Below are 26,096 nucleotides of genomic sequence, written 5' to 3'. Positions count from 1 at the left end.
ACTGTATCGGGGTAAAAGGGAAAGGATTCCCAGTCCCCATGTTTGAAAATACCACTTCAAGATTAGGTGATGAGAAAATTTGTGGGCAATTTATATATCCCTGATTCCGGAACTAATTTATTGGGAAGAGATTCGATAATACAATTAGGATTGGAATTGAAAACCCAGGATGACCAAATTGTGGTATCCATGTCTTTACTAACAGAGGAAGATGAAAACCAAATTGATCCAATAGTGTGGGTGCGAGAGGGTAATCGAGGTGGATTAAACATTACCACTTTAAAGATTAAACTTAAAAGGGACAATGAAATTATTTGCCAAAAACAGTATGCTATTTCATTGGAAGGCTGTAAAAGTCTCCAACCATTTATAGAGAGTTTAATTAAGGATAAGCTTCTGAAACCATGTATGTCTCCTTTTAATACCCCAATCTTATCAGTAAAAAAAAAAAAACCACCCAAAAACAAACAAACAAACAAAAACCCCGATGGGTCATATCCTTTGGTACAGGATTTAAGACAGTTAAACCAAATAGTTCAAGTGCGTCACCCAGTAGTTCCTAAACCTTACACTCTATTGAGTAAAACACCAGATGACCACAGATGGTTTAGTATGATTGATTTAAAGGATGCTTTCTGGACCTGTCCACTGGACCCTGATAGTAGAGACATGTTTGCTTTTGAATGGGAAGATCCTTTCACAGGACAAAAGCAACAATTTATTTAGATGGACAGTTTTACCTCAGGGATTCACTGAATCACCAAATTTATTTGGACAAGCATTGAAACAAGTATTAGAAAAGTTTAAAGTCCCAACTGAAGTCACCCTTCTACAATATGTAGATGATCTTTTAATCTCAGGGAAAAATAAGAGAATCGTAAAGGAAACAACAAATGCTTTGCTAAATTTCCTAGGGAAACAGGGACTAAAAGTATCAAAAAAACCAAACTGCAGTACATGGAAAAGAAAGTTAAATATTTAGGACATCTAATCAGTGAAGGGAGACAGAAAATAAACCCTGAGAAGATGAGTAGTTGAGTTACTTCTCCCGAAAACTAAGAAAGAGCTGTGAAAATTTTTGGGATTGACAGACTATTGTCGCCTATGGATTGAATCATTTGTACTAAAAACAAAGGGATTATATTTTAAATTGTTAGAAGAGCCTAATGACTTGGTATGGAGTAATGAAGAAAAAGAATTAATACAAGGATTAAAACAAAACTTGATCACTACTCCTGTGTTGGCACTGCCCTCCCTTAACAAACCATTCCACTTGTTTGCTACCATAGATAAGGAAACAGCCCTGGGGGGGGGAGGTTACTCAAAAGTGGGGAGGCAAACGACAGCTAATTGCCTATTTATCTAAACTGCTGGACCCAATATCCCGAGGGTGACCTGAATGTGTACAGGCAATAGCAGCCACAGCCCTCTTGGTGGTAGAAAGCAGAAAGCTAACTTTTGGAAGAGCACTTATAGTAAGCACTCCACATCAAGTAAGGACAATTCTGACTCAAAAGGCAGGAAGAGGTCTCACTGATTCTAGGATTTTGAAGTATGAGGCAATTTTAATGGAAAAAGATGATTTAGTTATAACTGCTGAATCATGCCTCAATCCTGCCACCTTTTTATCAAAAGGGGAGACTAATAACCAAGAACTTGAGCATAACTGCTTAGACATAATACAATATCATACTAAAGTGTGACCTGACTTGAGGGACATACCCTTGCCAACAGGTCTCCGTTTATTTACCCACTGGGTAGTACAGGCACTAGTGGACCACTTTGGAACCAAGTATATGTGTACTGGAATTTATAAAATCACCAAAAGGATGGTGGGAAAGTGCCTGACATGCCAGAAGGTCAATAAACAACAACTCAGAAAAAAAAAGATACCGGGGGGGAGGGACCCTTTCTTGTGTTGCTTACCACAGATACTGCGGTTTGAACGGCCGAAAGAGGTTGGACGCACGAGCAGAATAAAGACCGGTTCGAGAATCTCGGTGGGAAACTACAAACAATCCTGACAACTTAAACGCCACCTTTCGAAGAACCAGCGAGTAAAACTGTCTATGAATGACAATTTATTTTGTTCAAATGTTGGATGTATATGTTATACTTTCTTTTGTTTTGAGTGTCGAGTGTGTAAAGACAATTGGTGGGTACATTATAGAGAAAGAGAATATACCCCAGACATTTGTGAAAAATGTTATTGGGCAGAAAGAAAACTAACCGAATTAACCCTTAAATTAGCAGTAAAAATTGGAGAGATTATCCAAGGGTCTGAAGAGTGGTGGAGGATATATACAAAAGGGATAAATCCCAAATTAGGTTGTACATATCCTAATGAATATAAACAAGGTAGCCCAAAAATAATTCGGGTAGTGTGCCGGTTCCAGGTGAAACATCTGGATTGTTCAGCCCTGGAAGTGAAACATAAAAATTGGGAAGCCTATAACACTTGTAAGCTGAGGACAGGAAGAACCCCTGAAGACTATGACTGCTGCCGAGAAGATGGAACACCTTGCTGCTCCAAGCAACGGAGTAGGCAAAGGAGGCAGAGGCATAAGGAAATCGTGGGGTATTAAGCCCTCCAGTCCTATCACGAGGTGGCTCCATACACCAAGGCTGAAAAAGGCACCAGATACCCAAGAACCAGAAAATACCAAACAAAAACGATTGAGTCCAAGCATCACCACTCTAGAATAGTTATTATGAACCCACCAATTGCCTTAAATAAAGGGGGGCTAATAATTGTATTTTTATAGATTTATTTTACTTTGTATTTTGTTATTTGGGGACTGGTACCGCATTAGATCCAAGGCAAAATGTATTGGGTTACATTATCTCAAGCTTTGAATGCTACTACTTTTTGTGCTAGTCTTGCCACACCAAGTACTCCATTTATCACGTGTTTGGTAGGAGTGCCACTGAATAGTTCCACCTGGAAAGTTTTTGAGGTTGCAATGAGTAAAATAGCAAGATGTCCTTACATTTATAATGCCAGTGAGGGCATGACAAGGTATGATTCTTGGGATGATAGAGTCCCAATTGGTCCAGAACCACAGGAACTGGAATTAATGGATTCTTTGAATACCAGCTATTGTATATACATAGATGCTGCCAAGTACCCATGTAACGAAGGTAATCACGTTAATGTTTCTTGAATGATGACCCAAAACCGATTTAGAAAAAGAAGAGGCATCGATGCTATTATCTCAAAAAGCTGTTAGTCGGTTTGAGAAACAAATTGGTCAAAATTGAAAGGGGGGATTGTAATAAGTAATTGTTCTCAAACCTTCTATGACTGTAAATAAGCAACTAGGGCAAAGGGGAACCATTGTTCCATCACTAGTAACACCCTGAAAGAACTTCAGATCTTGCTGAGTTGGTGCCTGTGGTAGACTATGGCTGTGAATAGGTAACCAGGTCAAAAGGGGAACCATTGTTTTATCACTAGCAACATCCTGATAGGATTAAATGAGTTAACCAAATAAGATACTGAACACAACGTAGAGGAGGACTACGGGGGACCAGGACGACCCCCACTACCAGCTTACACAGCTACAGAAAAACACCGGAATATGCCACGTGTACCCGGAACTACGGGACTATAAAAAGGGGACTCCAGAAGGGTGAGGGGCGTGCCGTTTGCAGGAGCAAGGGTCTCCTCCGGACGCCCAGCGCTGATATTTGCCTATATCTTGCGGGCTTGCTTAATTAATAAATTGTTGTTTGGCTTTATCAACTGGAGTATGTCTCAAATTCATAACAGAGGCACATTCTTTTCTGTTGTTCACTTGAGACCCGGGACAGTTGAAGATCTGTGGTAAGTTGGATCTGCAAGGACTGCGGCACATGTTGCGTTCTACTGACCTTTGCTACAAGGATCTGTCCTGGTTCCAGCTGGGAGAGTTATTTTGGCAAGGAGCAGTAGCACAGAGACAAGATAGGCAACCTAGGGTAGAAACAAGTTAAAGTGTATTGGCACAATTTCACAGCACTCTTCTGTCCTTACCCTAAGACAAACACAAAAAGACTCCACCCAGCATTTTGAAATTTTGTCTTCTTTTTATTGTTAGACTAAATCCACAGAACAAGCCCAAATCAGTCAAGCCTATAATTGCTATCAAATCTAACTTTTGGGCTCAGGTCAAGGTCATCTAGATTTTCCTTCTCCTGCCTTTCATAGCTCCTCTTCTGAAATCTGGCTCGGCCACTACTTCAGCAGAACCTTGTGCATTTTTTCCCTTCTCACATCCACAGACTCTTCCTTTTTAATCTAGGCTTTCACTGTGTCTTTGGGATCCTCCCCTACTTTCTAAGCCTCAGGCCCAACAGCAAGCTTCATTATACTTGGGAATCTGCCATGCAGCATACCCTTGCCTCCTGCGGACATTTGGAACATGCTGGCTCTCCAGAGTTTTAAACAGCCACATTAACATGTATCAAAGATGCACATATCAAAGTACAGTCATTATGATTAATTACTCCAGATATCCCCTCAGGGCAATTAGATCAGGAGGACTACCGACAAACATATTCAGGATGGTTCCAATACCAGAGGCAGGCCGGTCAGCTCCTTGCAATCCCGGCATGTATAAATACCATTAATCAAGTAAGCACATGCTAGAAGCCTTTTCAACAAAGACAGAGCCACATAAGGGCACTTCACGTAGAATCACTTTGCAGAGTAGCATCCAGAATTCTCCCATGACTTTTTAAGGTGTTAAACCCTTTCACTTTATGGTTTATCAATTGTTAAAGCAAAGAATTCTACCACAACGCCTGGAGCTGGTTTTAACACTAAGTTGCCTTTCCTTTTAGGCAAAGCCCCAAAACATTATATATACCCTCAGAATGCAGAAGCCTTTGCTCCCAAGATTTAATAATTTTTGCTGTATATACAACTAAAACCTCTCCAACAGTGCTGGGATAACAACATATATGACTTACTGAGAATCAGGTTTATGAATAAAAAAGGATTAGGTTGGCTGACTCCCCAGGATTATTAACTAAAATATGATTGCTTATCTTTAACTGGAAAGTAGCAGTGTATCCCACTATGGCCCATTTCCAGCAGCAATAAACATTTTTCCTACTAGGTTTGAAGTACAGTTTTCAGGCATATATTAAAATTTGAAATTCCAAAATATCATTAATTTTCCAGTTACTGTGTTCAAAGTCTCCTATGTGGAGAGTGCTTAAATAAAATCAGTGGAATGAGCTACTACTATGCCTTGGTCAAGGTCTCAGATGAATATCATTCACTGCTAATGTTCTTGCAGTAAAGATGGACTGCAATTTTTCAGATCTCTAGTTAGAAACACAAATACTGTGAATTTTGTATGCCTTTGTCATTATCAGGGCTTTTACATAAGGGGAAAGAATGTGTGGCAATCTGCCAGGTCTATCCAAGTTATAAACATATTATCTCTGGAAAATGGAGTAAATATATCCCTAACTATAATCTATTTATCTATCAAGAACTGCATATACACATACCAAAGCAAAAGGGTAATACTTTCCACTTACAGACAAAAATTCTTCTGTTTTTCATGGAGTGGAACAGAGCTTGGCAGAATAACTTTTCACTTTATCTAGTTGTGCAGAATGTTTTAAAACCAATGATTCATCCACAGGTTCCTCCATCCCTCCAGTGACATTTTATCTGAATTTATGCAGAAATTAAATACTTTTCTAAGGGGTACACACAGGGCCCACCACAGAACTTGAAAGCAGATCTAGCAGCTCTTTTTGCCCATAACTGGTGAGTGTTGATGAGAAAATGCCGTGCTGACATGATACATTCTCCCTGCCTAGTCCAACTGGGTGTGTGCAAAACTTCTGAATGCAACACTCAGGATTTTATGTGAGAATTGTTCTCCATCCACAGTCGTTAATTCATTGAATCATGGAGTAATTTGGACCAGAAAGGTCCTATGAAGCTCATCCCATCCGACCCCTGCTCAACACAGGACCCTCATTGATCAGATTGCTCAGAGTCTTGTCCAGTCATGTTCTAAGGGTGGAGAGTACATAAGTGTTCCAGCTAACATGTTTCAAGTGTTCTGGGGCTTTTTAACTGCCCAATGAGAATATCCCTCACTTTAACCTTTGTCTGCATCTCATCCACTGTACCTGCAAGCACTTCAGTTTTAACTTCCCACAGTTACCAAAGAGATCAGCTCTGGGTCAAGAGGCCTGTGAATTGTTGCACATGGCACCAGCACTATGGATGAAACTGGTGCACTGTAAAGGTTTTCTTTGGACAGAGCAGCACAACAGTGTGCCATCAGATGTTCACTGTAAACAGAATGTAGACCATGGTTTGTAAAGACTGAATTGGACAGAGTTCTGCTTCATAGAGAATCTTGGGGATTCACGATTAGCTTGCTTTCTCAGGCAGAAGAAAAATAGCATTTTGAAATTTACTGTGAAAGGGAATGAAGCACCAGCTCTGGGATGATCTGCCTGGTGAAATTCCCCAGAGGTTATAGTAAATAGGACCTTAATTTACTGGGAAGCTTGAAGCCTGGAAACAGATTTTCCGGCATCTCATTACGCAGATAATGTAGGGCCAGATGAGAGAGAAAACCAAACAGGCTTCAGAAACTGCCTAGCAGGCAGGGTTTCACAAGACCTGTCTGCTCAGAACCAAAGGGTTTCCACAAGGCAATTCAATTCTGATGCATGAACAAATTCCAGTAGGAAAGAAATAAGGATCTTCAACTATATTACTGATGGTAATGGATTTCCAACTATTCCCTGAATGTCTTTTTTGAGATTCCCTTGACAAACCATGGCCTTGACAGTCTCCTAATAGAAGCAGGATTCCTATTTATATATTAATAACCAATTATCAATAATGACTGCTAGATGGCAAGGAGATTCATTAGGAAACATCCAGGATGGACATTTTGCTCTAGGGAGTGGTGCCACCTTCAAAACCTTGCCTTAGTGTCTCCACAACACCTTGCTTATTACGTTGCAATTTGCTACACTATTCCAATCAGAAGTCTGAAAAAGCTGGGGCAGCTTCTTTAAAGTGACTGGTCTTTGCAAAGCACAAAAAACGTCCAGACATAAAAGTGACTGGAAAATCAGGACTATGCATTCTAAGAGAAAAAAATGTTTATTTATATGCATTTTATTAACATTATTCAGAGCTCCACTCCAGTAGATAGATGCTACTATAGCTTTACTAAGATACAGAGAATGATGTATGGTCTCAACCAGGTTGGAGATAAATACAGTAAGAAGCACACCGAGTGGCATGTCTGGATCTACAGTTGGAACTATTTCTTGTGGGTTTTTTTGGTTTGGTTTTGTTTTAAATTGGTTGGAAGCAGCAACGCTGAGGTACTGACAGACTGACTTCTGTTCTTACCTCTGCCATCAGAGTGGTTTCAAAGAATGCTTATCAATACAATGATAGGTGCTTTATTTATTTATTTGTTTGTTTGTTTATATATAGTCAAGAGCCAGTTTTGCAGGACTGTCCTGTAGTTATGAGAATAGGCTAAAGAAGCTGAACGAAGCTGAAGACAAGAAATGGGGTCACTATTTCCTGGTGCGTGGGCCTTCAACATTGCACAAGATTTTAGCAGAGAAGTATATGAGAGAAGTTAATGGGCTGAGTTTGCCAGATCCTCAATCAGATAAGAAGGAGGTTTATACATTGTAGGAGGCCACACACAGAGCCTGCACATGTGTGTACATAGAACAGACATCGCTAATGAATCCTGCAGGCAAGTGGAATTTTAAGACTGCCTTATGAAAAGAATGGAGAAGGCAGTTGCTACTGTTCTGAAAATATGTTGAAGAATAACCTCCATAACAATGGAGTCTTGCTGTGTCTAAAAGACTTTACTGATAGCTGAGGCTTGGAAGGTGTCATTGCCTTCAGAACTCACCTCCTTCCCTGTAAGAAAGGACCGTTTTTAGCTCTGTGATAATTGCAGGATGTCTTCCCACTCCAGAGTGAAGGCGATTATCTCCAAACATAGGATATGTTGACTATCCCCAGACAAATAATAAGACATTATCTCTCTTTTCCAGGCAACTAATTAAAAAAGCTCAAGCTGTAACAATGTGTGTACAGTAATTTCCAAATTATTGTACTTACAAAAATTAGTGTCAGGTACCAAAAGGAGCAGGAATAAGGAATGCACTGTTGAAAGATAATGCAGTAATTATTACCTAAATAACTAGACAAGTATATTATGTTTGCATTATAAAAATGCTTACTTATGGATTATCTATTTCTCCCACAGATTTTTATCATCTCTCTCTGTCTCTTGTCTCTCTTTCTGTCTGATTTGTTTTATGCTATTGTGGAACACGTGGACCCCAAACCTTACACCAAATTAGGAATGCAAAGTCGGTGAGTGCTTTTCCAGATAAATTTCTAAGTTTTTTCATGCACCTGTAAGTCAAAGAAGGAATGCAAAATTTGGGATTTAGTGTATTTAACTGGAAATCTACTACTCAAACCATCCCTGTCTCTTAAAAGGAGGATGAAGTTAAAGAATTAATAAATATAAACCTAAATACCCAAAGGCACCCTGGATAATGGTCCAAATCAGTCATTCATCATCATCATCAGACGGCATTTTGAAGGATTAGGGCATCTCTCACCTGTCTTGAAAATGAGTCAAAGGCAGAGGCAGCTTTGACCCTGGTTTACAGTCCCTGATTGCACTTTCTTCAGAAACAGTCACTTCGTTTTGTTCTCTCTGTGAACTAATCCCTGGCAAGCAGGCAGGGGGCCATGGAACAGCAAATGGCAGAAATGCTGAAGACATTTGAAACACTGACATGCAAACAGTTTTGTAGGAGAAATACCAGCACTCACTTTTCCAATACTCCATATAGTCATGTTCATCAATCCATCTCTGCAGTATATTGAAAAGGAAGCAAAGATTATTCAATGCTGTTACTGTATTTCATCTCTTATTCAAAAAGGTGACTGTGGAACTAGTGGCCTGAGGAGAAGCCAGACATTATTTTGGGAACTCTCCAGCAAACAACTTGCAGTCATCTTTACAGGTTACACTGCAAATGTCTCACAACACTAACTGGACCATAGGTTTCCCAAGCTGATGAGTTGCTGACCTGAGAACATAAAGATCAGCTTTTAAAGTAATCTGTTTCCAAATCTATAAGAATTTTTGCATTCAAATGGTCCAGTGCTAAAGCGTTCAGACAATCTGAATCAGGGGGAGTTGGACTAGATGACCTTTAAAGTTCCCTTCCAATCTAACACATTCTGTGATCTTATGAATCTTTGCATGGAAGAGAAGCTTTGGAAACTTCTTGAGACCATCCTCAGTCTTTCAACCATACAATTTCCCTACACTTGCTATTTATTTTGTTCCAGGAGTGGCATTGTTGGCATCTATGCAAATCTAGTATGAACTCTTTGTTCTCATTCTGTCCAGTCAACTATCTCCATATTTCAGAAATACCTTTGAGTGCCTAATGCATGGTCCTTTTCTTATGAAGGCCACTGTAAATGCAGACATGAAATCTTTTGGGAAAAGAGCAATGTGCTGGAATAGGTGTGAGCATATGCTGAAGGCATAAGCATTCACACAGAACCAGTTTCCCAGTTTAACCCAATGCAGTTCCATCACCTCAATAGAATTATGCAAATTCATATCATCTATCAGCAGAAAGCTAACATGCTTAATCTTGATACAAAAGCAACACCATCTTTTATATGTCTTGAGTCTGAATGTGCAACTGAGCACATTAAAGGGATGATTGTGACCAAGTAAATCAACAATCAGTATTGAAAATGCATTTTTTTATATTAATAATTGCTGGAGAAATAACAACTTAATTTCTCATTTCCCCTTCACCATGTTAAGTCATTCATTTCTCAGTTCCCTAGAATAAGATAATTATATTTGGAAAAAAAATTGTTTGATGCTTCATCTTGATGCATAGAAGCAGCTTCTCATTTTGTGGATATGTCAATTAAATAAATATAATGAAAATACTTACAAAAGTAATGAGTGAACATGTTTAACTCTCACTTCAAGTTGTAGCTTAAAATTATTCAAATACCTGTGGGCTTTTTTCAGTGCTGCAGAAGTTTAAATTAATACATAAGTTACATGGACAGAAAAATGAATCCAAGCGCCCTTCTCCTCAGAGGTTGGTTTCCATGCCAACCTCCAACTTTTATTACAGAATAGTTTTGCTGCATAATTGTTCAAAAAGTTATGAGGTCTAATTTTGATAATAGCGAAGTAGTTTTTCTCCTCATATTGTAAAATTGCTGAACCATTATTGAGTATATTTTCAGCAATGAGACCACTCTTGGACAAAACCTTGACAATTTCAGCTTCAGAAAGTTGTGTAATAGAAACGATTACACAATCCTAGCTATAATAGGTATTATTATTCCCTCTATAGCTGCATCCTAACTGGCTATGTTGTGGCCAGGAGGAGTTAGCTGTTGTTAGATCCTGTAAGCAAGGAGATTTAGAAAAGGAAGGGGACCTAACCACCACTTTGTCTCAAATCTGTGAAAGTAATGTGGTATCCATCCCTCGCTGTAGGTGTTTGGAATTAGATGGCTAAATTATTTTGATTCATATGTACTTAAATACAAAATTTAGAAGCTCAAAAGTCTCATGCAGTCCTTGAGGTCTCTATATTTCTGTAAGTCTAGTGAGCGCTCAGTTAGAAGGAGTAATGTGAAACCAGGTATCTGTCAGTTTTGTCTTTGTCAAGGAATAATACTCAAGTGGCCTTGATGTTTCTTGCTAAAGGTACTGTGAATTGTTTAGGTAAGCAAAACAGAGGATATGAAGCTAAGTCTTCCACACCTCAGCAGAGTGAGCAAACCACTAAGCCACTGGGCTTTAAGGGGGTTCAGAGGGAAGTAAATAATTTGGTTTAAGAGCCTGAGTTAAGCAAAATGTTTCAAATGTATCAGAAACCCCTAAGCATGGTGAGTGCTTTGGTGAGGAAGAACACTAAATTATAATTTTGAAAGGGGCAAAATAGAATTTAAAGATGAGTCAAATTAAAGGAAAATAATGAAGTGTTTCCTTTAGGACAGTCTAGGGCCACAGCCTTAATGGGTGAATTGCTCTATGCATTCCGAAGGCAGCTGAAGCAGCATTATTGACGTCACTACTGCCCTTAGGTAGCCTTTGCATCGTTGAGACTCAGTCACTCCTCTGATTCCAGCTGTGTCACTCCTCTGGATCTCTCTGTCTTTGGAGCATTTATCAATTACAGTTTTTCCCTGTCAAGAGAGATTTTGAATTTTTCCTCAGGAATAAATATACTAACATGGATGAAATTTCTGGTTAGAATGAGAACACAGCTGTCCCACTCCCAAACAGCAGCTAGCCTAGGGCTTGGGGGGGTTATCCAGCACAGACCAAGATATGCCTTGAGATTATAAAGCATTTCTGAAGCAGAGGAGAAACTCTTTCTCCAGTTAGAAATCAGGGGGGAAAATCAATGTAAAATGAACCCTTCATCAACTTACAGTAAGATTTTTTTTGCATTTAAAGTTCTAAAATTATTTAAGTCTGAAGTGCATTGTTTCCTTTGGTTTTCTTCTCTTTTCACCCTCATCATCACATTCTTATCTGTCAGTAACTGGTGGTTACTGCAGAAAGATTATCAGTTTGTCCTAAGTTGCACTCCTTAGAAAGTTGTGGTATTTTTATCCAGTTCACTGATTTCTTTTCAAATTCAAATGCTGTGTTAAATTTCCTCTGTCTTTATGATCTGACCTCTCATTCCTGTCCCCATATGCCCTCCACATTTAATGAGATAACTTTGTGCTCAGAATTACTTAATTTGGTTATTGACTGTTGTGGGAACACTGAAGCTTTGTGATTAATTGATCAGACCATGTATCCCATGCTGGCAAATGTTTCTGTGTCACACAGGGCTGGGATTTCTGTTTTCATCACTTAAAAAGATGATACATAAAACCAGAACCACTCAGTGCTCCTGTTTAACATATCCATAGATTTTATTTCGAATAATCGTTGTTTCATATGCATCTAAGTCGGACCACATTTCAAAAGATACTCTCTAGTTTCAAGTGCTTCTCAGCCTCTTATGATCCTCCTTGACAGTCAAGTATTGTATTAGGACACAAAGCTACCAATGCTTTAAAGAGCCCTATGGCAACAGTGTGGCAATCCTACAACAAAAGAAAGGATTCTTCCAAAAGACATGGTGCTTGAAGCATTCCGCAGCCTGCCTGTGTGAAACCATTTGTGGTTGATGCTCCTTGCCCAAAAAAACTGGCATGCCACAGTGTGTGCCGGCATCATGCCATCCTAGCAGATGGGCATAAGTATAAGCAGCCAAGAGACCATATATGAACATCAAATGTGTTTTCTAAGAGCATAGTTCATAGCCAAGAATATTTCAATGGTTAGCTGTTTTGTCAGTGTAGTCAAGGGGAAAAGCAAGCCAAGGAGAGGCAAGTTCCCTCAAAAAGTCACCCATTTTGTAAATAATGAAAGTTACAGTGTAAAGCAGTCACAAAGGGTGTTTCCCCCAACAGTTTCTTGCATTCAGACACAAAATCTGAGTACCAGCAGTTGGTCAGGGGTACCAACACAGCACACTATTTAGTTATCTTCTGTTGAATTGCAATAGGACCCTCGTCAAGGTCCAAGAGCTTATTAGGCATTATGGAGGTGGGAAAATCCCACTTCACCCCAGGAGTTCACACTGAGTGGAAGAATATGTGGCAGGGCACCATGTGAATTGGCACCTCCCCCGGTGCAATGGCATCTTGCCATGAGGTGTGGCATGGCAGAGCCTGGCATCCAGGCCTGTAGACTGGCCTCAGACAGGGATCAGGGCAGGACAGGAGTGCAGCTGGGGTCAGCCCCAGCCCACAGCATCTCTCTCTCTCCCCATCAGCTACAAAGATGAGACCAGTGGTTTACTTTAAGTGTCCAGGATAATTCACTCAGGGGCTTTCAGCTGGGAGGACACCCAGTTAAATGTCATTACCACCAGCTCTAGTTAAAACAGAGTCAGTGTTGCAGGACCAAATCTTTGAGAGAACTCTGGAATTTTCAGCATTTTCAACTGTATTTATTTTTTAAAGCCTATGTTATAGTAATCCACAGTTTATTGGAAATGTGGTTATCACTCCGTTAGAGTTGTAACAATTTACTGAGTGGCCCTGCCCCTCTCACATGGGGAAGAGTTCTATTCAGGTAAAAAAGGAAGGTATATGGGTTCAAGCATCATACTAAACTCAACAAGACAAATCATGTCTTGTTATACTGAAGTGTTTTGCTGAATCAGGGCTTGAGTATATACAGTCAGTTTCATTGCTAAGGGGAGTATTGTTAAGATATAAAAGGATGGGCTGATTTCTGCGTGTGAAAGAGGAGCAAGAGGTATGAAAAGGGAAGGTTATTTTCCTTCGGTGATAATGTGCTAGCTAAAGCTGGACTGTAGCAGACAGACCTCTGAGGTGGAATGTGTACTGTGCACCCATGCCTGAAATCCTCATTTGGTGTTATTTTAGGTAATATATAGCTGTGATGTGAAGCATTATTGTTCTTTTGGTTCTGGGCTTTCCATTCCATAGCTGTTGGTATGACACATGAATTGCTCTCAGGATAGTATTTGGGTATGTGTGGAAAGAATAATTAAAAATAATTTTTAAAAGCTACCAGGCTATTAATGTCACCTTCCTTTGACAATTAAAAACAGAATGCAGCTTTAACATCCCCAATAGATCTCTAGGTTTATATACACTATTTTTCTTTTGTTGTTTACAAAAATCATCTGAAATGTACTGTAAAAGCACTTGTTTGTATCTTGTAACCAAACACTCCAAAGCACTTCAAAGAAAATTAAAGAGTACACAAGTGATCTCTGTTCCACTTCCCCAAAGCATGCAAACAGAAAAGAGATGCTGCCATAGTGTCTGAATCGGCTCACTCTTATCCTCGCTCACCAGACATCAGGCCCAGCCTGCGGTCTGCATTATTCCAGTTCACAGTATCACAAAATAAAATCACATATAACCAATAGTTCCCATTGGTTCAAAAAACAGTTGTTCTTCCCAGCATTAGCAACCAATCACTACACGTTCAATTCACCTTTCTGCACCAATTTCTAATTTCAAATTCGATCTCCAGTTTCAGAAACCTGTATGTGACTTGTGACTTGGCTTCTCCACTCCACACCCAGGACCACACAAAATCCCCATGTTCCACTGCAAAGGACTACCAGCAGCGAAAGAATTAGAAGAAAAACATTTTCTTCTTTACTAGAATTTAAGCGTTCCCCTATTTTTGAAGAAAATTTAAATGTAGCATCTCAAACAAATCAAAACATTGAATTTGAACATTTTCTGATAAGTATCCAGTGAAGCTTTATTTATTGAATTTTGTAATTTATACTGCATTCTAAGCAGTTTCAGAAGCTAAAAAGACAAACAACATAAAATGAAAAATTTTGAATTTTATACTTTTTAAAAATAAAATTTAACAGAAATTTCAGCTCTACATTTCAGTGATCATATGTGTAAGAGATTAGACTAATTTGGTCTCTTTGGGAGGCTAGTAACACTCCTCTCTTAGGAGTTATGTTTGTGCCATAAAAATTATTGCCACATAACACTAGAAACCTAAAAATTTTTACATAAAATTGTCTTGATTTTTCTCAGAGTTTCCACAGAAAGAACATTTACTGAAATTAACATGTCAAATAAAATAATCTGTAAATTAATCAAGTTATTTATATTTTCCTTTTCATTCGGTAAGATAAATAATTTTGTTACTTATCTATAAATATTTACTGAAAGTCAGATATTTAATTCATAGATTATTTACTTAAATACAATTGTGCTCTGGTAATACTTCTATATGTCTAAAATTATCAGCCATAATTAATGGCTCTGTGGGCCAAATTCCAGCCTGGAGTTGTGGTTCAACTAAATTCATCATGTTTTCCAGCTCTAAATTTGTCCTTTTTATTGTTACTCCTGAGGCACTCTAGGAGAATAAACCGCCTTTGCCCCTAAATGCTTTCATTTAAATTCTGCTTCTATTGGGTTTTCTCACAGCTCTGGATGAAAAGGTACCTTTTCCCTTTCCACACACTTCAATCAGATGACAAAGAGCAGATCACCTTATCTCAACCTTTCATTTTTCCATTCCTGCTTTTAGATGAACAGCTATTGACTATACTCAAAATCAATTTAAGCGACAATAGTGTTTAGGAACTTTGTCTGTTGGAGGCCAAAGAATTCAAAAATCACTGTATTAGACAATCTTCTTAGGTTTTTAATCATGACTCTGAGAGTATTTTGACTTACTCTAAAAGTTTCCATCTGCCACTAAAGCTGATTTGTCACTAATTCAGGAAATAATTTGTTCTGAACACAATCAGTTGATAAACTTTACTTTTTCAATTGTTCAGTGTAATCCCAATACCCCCAAAGGTCATGGTTGTGTTGATGAAAGTACATGATGCTAGTTTCATCACAAATAAATTCTACCTATGTATGTCAATATTGTTATTAGTGGTCTAACTTGTCTGTGAAGCCAGTTGGACTCGATAATCCTTATGGATTTCTTACAACTCAGGATATTCTATGATTCAATGACCATAAAGATAATGATTCTATAATTATGAAGAGAAGCTGAAGCACTACAGCTGATGAATTACAATAAAACCATATTGCTACTCAAGAGTCATGCTGGTCTGTAGAAAAGAATATATCCATAAGAAAACCCAAATTCCAAACACAATTTTTTCATAGAACTATTTATCAATTTCTTCAAAAGCTATCTAAAGATAATTGGTGAATATCTGTACAGCATCCTAGAGACATTAATTTAAAAAAAAAAATACAACACTTGATTCTTTATCCTACAACTGATCTTCTTGTGTGTTCTCCTGTTCAGATTTTTAAAGCTGGTGACTGAGGTTGTTTCCAGACATGTTCTCCAAGCTTTCTTCAGTTCTACTGAATACACACAGATGTTCAGTTAACAATTTAGTTATGCCAGACCCTAGATATAGAGTAGCTAAATTTTCCACTCAAGTAGAGCAATCAAGTAGAGCCATTGTCTTGATCAAAAACAACCCAATTGAATTGAAGCTTCAAGCTTCAATTATTTATCTTGCAATGGACTGAAAATCTGCCCAGACCTGCAAGATGACAAAGGAGAGACAACAAGGACACACAGAATCATAGAATCATAGAATGCTATGGGTTGGAAGGGACTCCAAGGATCACAGAGCTCCAACCCCACTGCCACAGGCAGGGCCACCAACCTCCAGGCCTGGATCTACACAAGGTGGCCCAGGGCCCCATCCAACCTGGCCTTGAACACTTCCAGGGACAGAGCATCCACCACCCTCTCTGGGCAGCCTGTTCCAGCACCTCACCACTCTTTCTGTAAAAAAACTTCCCCCTAATACCTAATTTAAGCCTTCGTTCCTTTAGCTTTAATCCATTCCCCCTTGTCTTGCCACTGTCTACCCTTTTAAAAAGTTGATTCCCCTCCTGTTTGTATGTTCCCTTCAGGTACTGGAAGGCTGCAATGATCAACTCAGATCAATGTATTTGGTTTTTGTTGTGGCATCTTTCATCCGTCTGGCTTAATTCAGAGCTTTTTTCCTGCCTCTTAGTTGGACTTTTTTAACATCCACTGTATTTCTCCCAGTCATTGTTGGTTATGTGTAGTGACATCAAACTACAAGTGTAGTGACTTCCAAATCATTATAGTTTGCTAATTCAAATTGTCTTCTTGCTTCACTTAATGCTAAATCTATTAATTAATATTAATCTATTAATGCCTTATCTATGAACTCCAACAAATATGCTACAAAGGTAAGTTCTGGACAAGTTGGCAGTTCTGAGCACTAATAATTCTAAGACTAATAAGTCTTACACGAGGTCTTTGAAATTAAAACACTATACTTGAACAGCTCTGTTGGCTTACTGCCACAAATGATAGAGTTGATTAAAGATGTTACTCTACAGTCATATAATACATATCTTGTTTTGAAAGCCTCAGCATTTTTACCTATGGCCTCATGACCTTATCTGCTCTTATCAAAAGTAGGCACTAATGAGAATCTACTAATCAGTAAATCAATCAAGAGAACTAATGCTAGGAGACATTAGAAGGTGTTAGATCCAGGCTGGTAAATACTGTTGGTATACTTACTGATTTGATCACATAAAATTTAAATGATGTCTTGGAGTCCTTTGTAAAGATAGTTCCTGGCCTAAAAAAAAAAGATGCATAAAAAAGTCTTCCTAAGTCTATTGACTAATACAGCACCATTAAAATGTTGGGCAATAAGACGACAATAATAATAATAATAATAATAATAATAATAATAATAATAATAATAATAATAATAATAATAATAATAATAATAACAACAACAACAACAACAACAACAACAACAACAACAATAATAATAATAATAATAATAATATCATCCTATATGAAATAGAGAATGAACAGGGGAAATGAAATGCCAATTAGACATACACAAGTCCACATAACCAGGGAGGATATATCCAAGGATATTGAAGGAACTGGCAGATGCCATTGCAGGGCAATTCTGCACCTTCTTATAATGGTCATGGCAATCACAGGAGGTTTCTGAGGGCTGCAGAAAAGGCAAATGGCACACATTTTCAAAAATACCAGGGGACTACAGGCTGATCAGCCTCACATCAGTCCCTAGGAAGGTGATGGAACAAATCCACTTACAATTTATTTCTAAGCTCATGAAAGACAGGAAGGTGATTGGGAGGCTGTACAGGTTTACCAACAGCAAATCATGCCTGAGCAGCCTTGTTCCTTCCTGTGATGAGGTCACTGGTACTCTGGACAAGGGGAAAGCAGTGGATTTTCTATGCCTTGATTTTTACAGGGCCTTTGAAACAATTCCCTATTCTTTCATAACCAAATTGGTGAGTGGGCACTGGATAAGTGAACAATAAAGTAGGTTGAAAATTGACTAGACCCAGCTTAAAGAGTTGTGATTGGTAGTGCAAAGTCCACCTGTCAGTGAGCAACTAGCAAGGTCCTTCAGGGATCAGTAGCGGAATCATCACTGTTTAATGCCTTCATTAATGACCTGAATGATGGGACAAAGTATACTCTCAGCAAATTTGGAGATGACACCAAACTCGGGAGAGCATCAGTACACTAGAGGACAAAGCTACTTATCAGAAGGACCTGGACAGCCTGGAGAAGTGGGTTAGCAGGAATCTGAAGATGTTTGAAAAGACCAAAGGGCAAGGTCTTGTATCTAGGATGGAATAACTCCATACAACAGTATAGACTGGGACCCAACCTTCCAGATAGAGCTCCACAGGACAACCACACAGTTCTGGATACCAAGCTGAACATGACCCAGCAATGCATCTTTGCAGCAAAACAAGCCAATAGCCTCCTGGGCTGCCTTACTAAGGATTATCCAACAGATCCGAGGGAGTGATATTCTGTTCATTTCCTGAGCATCTGGAACAGTATTCTCAGTTTTGTTTTTCCAATACAAGAAAGAAATTGATATACTGGAGCAAACACAGCTTCCACTCCCCACTACCAAGCTGGACATGAGGCTCTAACATGGAACTTACAAGAAGAGGTCAAGAGCTGTGATTGCTCAGACACAAGAAGACTCAGTGAAACATGAGGAATTCCAAATAGATACTAAGAAAAATCTTTATCCATAAGGATGGAGAAATACTAGAAAAGATTGCACAAAGATGTGAAATCCCAATTTTTGGATGTATTCCATCTCAACAGGACATGGTCCCTGGCAAGCTCACCTTATTAGGATTTCTTTGGACAGGAGGTTGGACTAGATGACTGGAGCTTCCCATCAAGCCTAGAATATTCTGTGATGCTATAATAAAAAAATCTCAGTTGAGGCTATCCAACACTGGGGCAACACTGTGTCTTTTTCAAATACTTTAACTACAAGAGGAGGACCAGAGAGAACATTGGTCCGTTACTCAGTGAGAATGGTCACTTTACTAACAGAGACATAGACAAAGCAGAGAGATGTTTAACACCTTCTTTGCTTCTGTGGCTCTGGGACTCCACACACCTCAAGCTGGAGGACCATGACTGTGGTAATGATAAACTCCTAGTGAACCCTAAGCTTGTGGGCAATTTCTCGCTCCATCTGTATCCATATAAGTCCATGGAGCCCCATGGGATTCATCCCAGGGTACTCAGGGAGCTGGCTGATGTCATTCTGAGACCTCTCTCAATTATTTTTCAACGGTCTCGGTAATCTGGAGAGGTTCCAGTTGACTGGAAGCTGGTAAATGTCTCAATTTTCAAGAAGGGTAAGAAAGAAGACTCTGCTAATTACAGGCCTGTCAGTGTCACATCAGTGCCTGGTAAAATTATGGAGAAAATCATACTGGGAGTTACACCGAAGGGACAATGCAGGCATTGGTCACAGCCAACATGGGCTGTGAAGAGAAAGGTCCTGTCTATCCAATCTGATTTCCTTTTACGACAAAGTCACCCAAATGGTTGACCAAGGGAAAAACAGGGAATTTCAGTGAGGCTTTTGATACAGTGTCTCACAGTATCTTGCTGGACAAAATGTCTAGCATACAACTAGACAAAGCCATAATGCAATTGACTGAAGGGTCAGGCCCAGAGTGTGATAGTGAATGGGGTTACATTCTTGTATATACTTGTGACTGGCAGCCAAGTGGGGTTCCCCAGGGTTTCATTTTAGGACCAGTTCTTTTTAACATTTTCATAAATTACCTGGACACAGGACTAGAGGGTGTCTTAACTACATTTGCAGATGACGAAGGAAGGAAGGTTTAAATTAGATATTAGATATTAGGGGGAAGTTTTTTACAGAAAGTGTGGTGAGGTGCTGGAACAGGCTGCCCAGAGAAGTAGTGGATGCCCCGTCCCTGGAAGTGTTCAAGGCCAGGTTGGATGGGGCCCTGGGCAACCTTGTGTAGATCCAGGACTGAGGTTGGTGGCCCTGCCTGTGGCAGGGGGGGTTGGAACTCTATGATCCTTGGGGTCCCTTCCAACCCATGCCATTCTATGATTCTGTGATTCTATGACACCAAATTGGGAGGAGCCGTTGACTCCATTAGGGTGGAGAAGCCATACAGAGAGACCTGGACAGATTGGAGAAATGGGCAATCATCAACAGCATGAAGTTTAACAAGGGCAAGTGCCAGATTCTGCATCTGGAAGGGGCAACACTGGCTCCACATACGGACTGTGGGATCAGGCACTGGAGGCCAGCCATGCTGAGAAGGATTTGGGGGTTTTGGTCAACAGCAAGTTAACCATGAGTCAGCAGCAGGCTCAAGCAGCCAGAAGGGCCAACTGCATCCTCGGGTGCATCAAGCACAGCATGGCAATCCAGTCCAAGGATGGGATTGGATTGTCCCACTCTACACCGCGCTGGTGCAGGCCTAGAGCACTCTGTGCAATTTTGGATGCCACATTACAAGAGGGACACAAAAATCTTGGAGAGTGTCCAGAGGAGGCCAATGAGGATGGTAAATGGTGAATTGTCTGGAGAGGAAGTCCTGTGAGGAGAGGCTGAAGTCCCTGGGTTTGTTCAGCCTGGAGAAGAGGAGACTGAGAGGAGACCTCATCACAGTCTGTGGCTTCCTGATGAGGGGGAGAGAAGGGGCAGATCCTGATCTCCTCTCTTTGGTGACCAGGGGCAGAACCCAAGACATGAAGCTGCGACAGGGGAGGTTTAGGTTGGATGTTAGGAAGAGGTTCTTTATTGAGAGGATGGCGGGCATTGAAACAGGTTCCCCAGGGAAGTGGTCCCAGCACTGAGCTGGACTGAGTTCAAGAAGCATCTGGACGATGCACTCGGTCCTATGCTCTGACTTGTCTGGTTCTGTGTGGAGCCAGGAGTTGGACTTCATGATCCTTATGGGTCCCTTCCAAATCAGGATATTCTATGATTGTATTAAATTAGTGTGTGGGTTTTTTCCTTAGTTTTCTGAGAACTTCTTATATGAACATGTTCCTTCTGTCCTGTTAATCAGGTATAACGTTCTCCTAGTATCTTATCCCCTATATCAGGAGCAGATGCATTGGAATAAAATGACATTTTTAAGGCAGTTGAAGAATAAAGTACCCTTCACATTAGCTAACATTTTCCTCTTATACTAGTGACTGGTTTTAGTCTTATAGCCCAGAACATTAATTGTGTCAGCTGTACTGTTAGCATTAATTAGAATAACTGTGTGTATTATTGCAACACTAATGCACCCCTTCTTCTATAGTGAAGATGTATAATTTCCTGTGGCAATGAGTTCTTCAGGCTAATTGTACATTTTGTAGATTATTATAATTGTAGGTAATTTAGTATTTTATCAGCATTGACTGTTCCTCATCTTCATTTCACTGGATGCCCTCTTGTTCAAATATTTGAGACAATCAGAGGGAAGAACTCTAAATTTCTTACACAGCCCTATGCTCTTTGTCATATTTTTACGACCTCTTTTCTGTTCTTCATATTGCACAAGACATTCACACAACCACTGCCTGATTCATTCCAGGCAACCGTGAAGGAACCCCATCATCTCTTGGGTCCCTTTCTAAACCAATCAGATATAATTCAGCTCTAGTTCAGAAGTTATAGATCCACTCCAGCATGAACCTGGCCTAATATGTCTTGCAACCTAATTAGCAAAACCTGCAATGAATGGGCAGATATATCACAGACATTTTTAGAAGCAGCACAACTAAGATAAACTGAGTTCACTCACATTTACAACAGCAGTTCAAGTTCAGAATCAGGATATAACTAACCCTCCCTCACAAAAAATTCACTAACACCAAATCCTCTGTTAAAATTAACTTGATTAATACTACACTGGTAAGAACAATTGATACCTGTTGGAGTGTGGTGTTATGACCCTGGCTGGAGGCCAAATGCCCACCAAAGCCGCTCTATCATTCCCTTTTTCAGCTGGACAGGGGAGAAAATATTTATTGAGAGGCTCAGGAGTCGAGATAAGGGCAGAGAGAGATCATTCTGCAGTCAGCGTCACGGGCAGAACAGACTCAACACAATTAAAGAAAGAAAAGTCTCTAATTTATGACACTGCCCTGCACAGCCAGTGACACCAGAGTTGGGTAATGAGAAGTGTGGCCAGACCTTAAAGCACCTCCCCCCACCCCTCCTTTCTTAGCAGAGTTCATTTTAGTCATGATTTCGCTCCCTTCTTCCCCTCATTGTGGCAAGAGAAGGGGCAGGGAATGGGGAAATGGGGGTTTTGGTCAGTTCCTCACAAGCTGTTTTCCTTCTTAGCTGGGGAGAGGGTGTGGGGGGGATTCCTCACCCCCTTCCCCTGCTCCAGCATGGGGTCCCACCCACAGGAGACAGTCCTCTGTGAACTTCTCCAACGTGAGTCCTTTCCCCCAGAGCTTCAGCTCTTCCCCAGCTGCCCCAGCGTGGGTCACCACTACGGGGTGCAGTCATAAATCAGTCTCTCAGGCCCAGACTGCTCCAGCTGGGTCCCCTATGGAGTCACAAGCCCCCTGCCCAGCATATCTAATCAGGCGTGGGTCTCTCTCATCTCTGAGTCTCTGTCTCTCTCCTTGGGCTGCAAGTGCTGGCAGGGGCTTGCTCCAACACAGGTCACAGCGTCTTCTGTATGTCTCCACCTGCTCCAGTGTGGGGCCTTTCCACGGGCTGCAGGTGGGGTCTCAGCCTGTTCCATGGGCTGCACCATGGGTTTCTCCACAAGCTGCAGGGGCATCTTTCTCTCCAGCACCTGGGGTGCCTCCTGCCCCCCTTCACTGGCCTTGGTGTCTGCAAAGTTTCTTACATCTTCTCACTCCTTTCTCTGGGGGCAAAAAGCAGCTGCTTGTGGTTTTTTTTTTCCTAAATGTGATTCCCATTCTGTGCTGTGGCCATTACTGATGAGCTCGGCCTTGGTCAGCAACAACTCGGCCTTGAGGCAGCTGGTGTTTATTCTGCCAGGCCTGCAGAGAGCTTCTGGCTGCTTCTTGCAGAAGCCACCGCTATAGCCCCACCTTCTCCACCAGAACCCAGCCATGCAAAGCTACAACAGAACCATATGCCATGCCTTTCCTATGATTCCTGTGAGTTTTCCTAAGTGAGATGCTGTTCTCATCAGTCCTTTCATCCTTGTCTTGATGGAAGTGGCAGCCAATGATTACACTGGATAACAGCATTACTTGAAGGACACAGGAAAAGAATCTCTGCTCTACCCAGCAGGAAAATAAAATTTGTTTAATCTATTAGACAAGGATGTGAAAGTTTCTGGATGCCATCATGGCTCTGCAGATACTCTTATAAGCTAATTCATTTACAGAGAGAAGATACATCAGGGTTTTCTATTGACCTGGAAAGGCCATGGGATGCAGAGTGCTGAAGAAAAACCCTCCTGGGGCTCTCACACATGCCTGTAACAGAAGTTAATCAGCCTTCCCACAGTCACTGGTTTAAGTTAATCTCTCTCTGCTGCATATTGTTGTGGGTGAGCTGCACACTTATGACCTACTAGCACATCTAGCTGAGGAGGGTTGTCCTTTTAAACTATATCTTTTGTTATTCTGATGATGCTCTTGCACTTTTTCCTGTATTCAACAAAAGCACAGTAAAATGCTCTAAGGCAAAGTGTCTGCTCTTGTCAGTAGTCACAGAGCCAAGCACTGAGGTTCAGTTTTTAAGGTGACACATTTTTTATTGCTAGTAATAAAAGATGGAATTACACATGCTAAGGTAATTAAATCTCATGCTTCCAGGAAAAATGCCTCTGTCCTACTGATAGTTTTGGATATATGATTTATTGAACAGATGTATCTGTATCTGACACTACTGAGCATAGAACAGTGGCTTGATGAATCTATTATGTCCCCTAAAGGGGAAATCACCACTATTTTGGTTTGTGCTATTCACAAGCTACATTAGCATAACAGATCAGACAGAGCAGAAGGCAACTAGTGCTCTGGGAATAGAAGGCCAGGATCACATCCAAACTACAAGGCTTATTAGTGGAACAAGCAAACATCAAATCAGCATCTGCAGGACCTGATGGGATTCGCTATGGGATGCAAAATTGGGCGTCAGCATATTCTCTGGCATAGATCAAAAAGTCATTAAAATCAGAGACATCACCAGAAGACCAGAGGAAATCTAAGTGTGGTGCCAATGAATGAAGAATAAAGAATGCAGAGATGAGAGTAATAGACTGGAAAATTTGTCTTCTGTAGCCATGAACACATTGGAGTGTATCTTTCACTAGAGATAAGGTGGTTATTAAAATAAATCCAAATGGGCAAAATGTTACAGTGTCAAAAGCTCCTTGGTTGCCAATGCAAATCATGCAGGACCATCCATGGCCCTCTGTTTTCTTTTTTGCTCCATGGACTTGACCAGTAGACACTGTTTTTATAACGGTGTTTTCTATAAATACCAAAGAAAGGCACTGTAAAAATAATTTTCACTGGAGAGGGGACATGATAATAGATAAACATCACGTTTTGGAGGGGTTATGTTGAATTCTTATATGCATTATTTATCATAGAAAAAGTTAAATTAAAGTAGCTAAACAACTGGAGGACACAGATGGAGATCGGTGTAGCAAGCAAGAGACATGTGGCCAGGGCTGACAGGAATAAATCTACGAGGCAGTAAAAGAGGCTTCTTAGCTGCTTCTTTCTGAATTCTCCTTTTCTACATATCTGAAAGCAAAACTAGGCCTATCATATCGATGAATTCACTCCCTCTTACTGGTAACTATTGAACTTTCAGGCTTTCCTGTATCACAATGGACAGAATTATCAGGAGGACAGTGAATCATCCTGTGTTCATTTATGTCCTCTACTTCTTCTGACAATTGTTATTAAGGGGGAGACACTAGGGAAAATATATGCACTGAAACCTGATTGCAAATGGTATGAGCAAGTTTTATTGCATTACATGGGCACATTCCTAATAGGAATCCATACTTGAAGAAAAATTAACTGAGCTGGTGAGTGAATCAGTATCAATCTTCTCCATTCTGCAATATTAATAGAAATTACAAAAGACTCGTGCTGGAAATCACTTTCGGAGACAGAAATGGATATTGCACTGCTCAAATGGATGTTCTAGGCAAACAGACTCTTTTAATCATGGTGTAAACTGCTGCCTCTGAAATACTCAGTGTAAACCTTAAGGGCATCTTTGTCCCTGGAATATATGAGTTATGGTTCTGCATCATCACCTTCTAGAAACACACCACCAGAGATCCTTTTTGATTTTAAGAAGTAATATTTTTTATTACTAGAAAAGAATAATGAGGCTTTATTTTCCTACATATAATGTTACCCATGGATGCTTGCACCCCACAAGGGAATGTCAGTAACAGCTACCTTTGCCTTAATGAAAATACATATATTCTTATATCAATCAACAGTTATCAGTTAGTCTTGGGGTAAGTTCCACAAATGAGGCAAGCTCATGAGAGCTGCAGACAGAATTGCTACTATGAGGTGATCTCCACATAAGTAAGAGAGAAGAACCTATAGCAGATACACAAATGTGCCTATAGATACTAGATAGGCAGAAACAGATGACTCAAGAGTGTTTCTTACTACCAGCGGGTCCATGTGTAGAATCATTTCAGGGAAGAGGCAAGTCAAGGATTGTTTCTGCCTGTAGATTTTTTTCCAGGATATCAAAAACATTCCAAACATTTCCTTATATGGTACTTGAGGCTACTAGGAGAATACAGCTGGTTTGCTGTCAGAATAAGCAGGAATCTGCCTCAGAGGCTCAACTCCAAATTGAATGTTTCTCAAGCAAGTTTGTGCAAGATAACATATGCTAAATGACTAGGAAACAGAAAAAGCCAAATTTACTCATAATAGCAATTGGACTAGCTTCCACATCTCTAAATTTGCAGTGATTTTCAGCTCTGAGACCACCCTCAATCAACATGATATCCTTTAAGAGACAAATGCTGGCTGGATGTTTGTCCTTTTTGTGATACCTGAGCTGGCAAAGGGACTTTTCCCTCTATGATCAAGGAGTAAGCTGCTAGGAAGAAGACTTGGTACTGCATAAGTTCT

The sequence above is a fragment of the Gallinula chloropus genome (assembly GCF_964237585.1).
Source record: "Gallinula chloropus genome assembly, chromosome: 1".
Taxonomy (NCBI): Eukaryota; Metazoa; Chordata; class Aves; order Gruiformes; family Rallidae; genus Gallinula; species Gallinula chloropus.
This window is presented reverse-complemented; position numbering follows the sequence as displayed.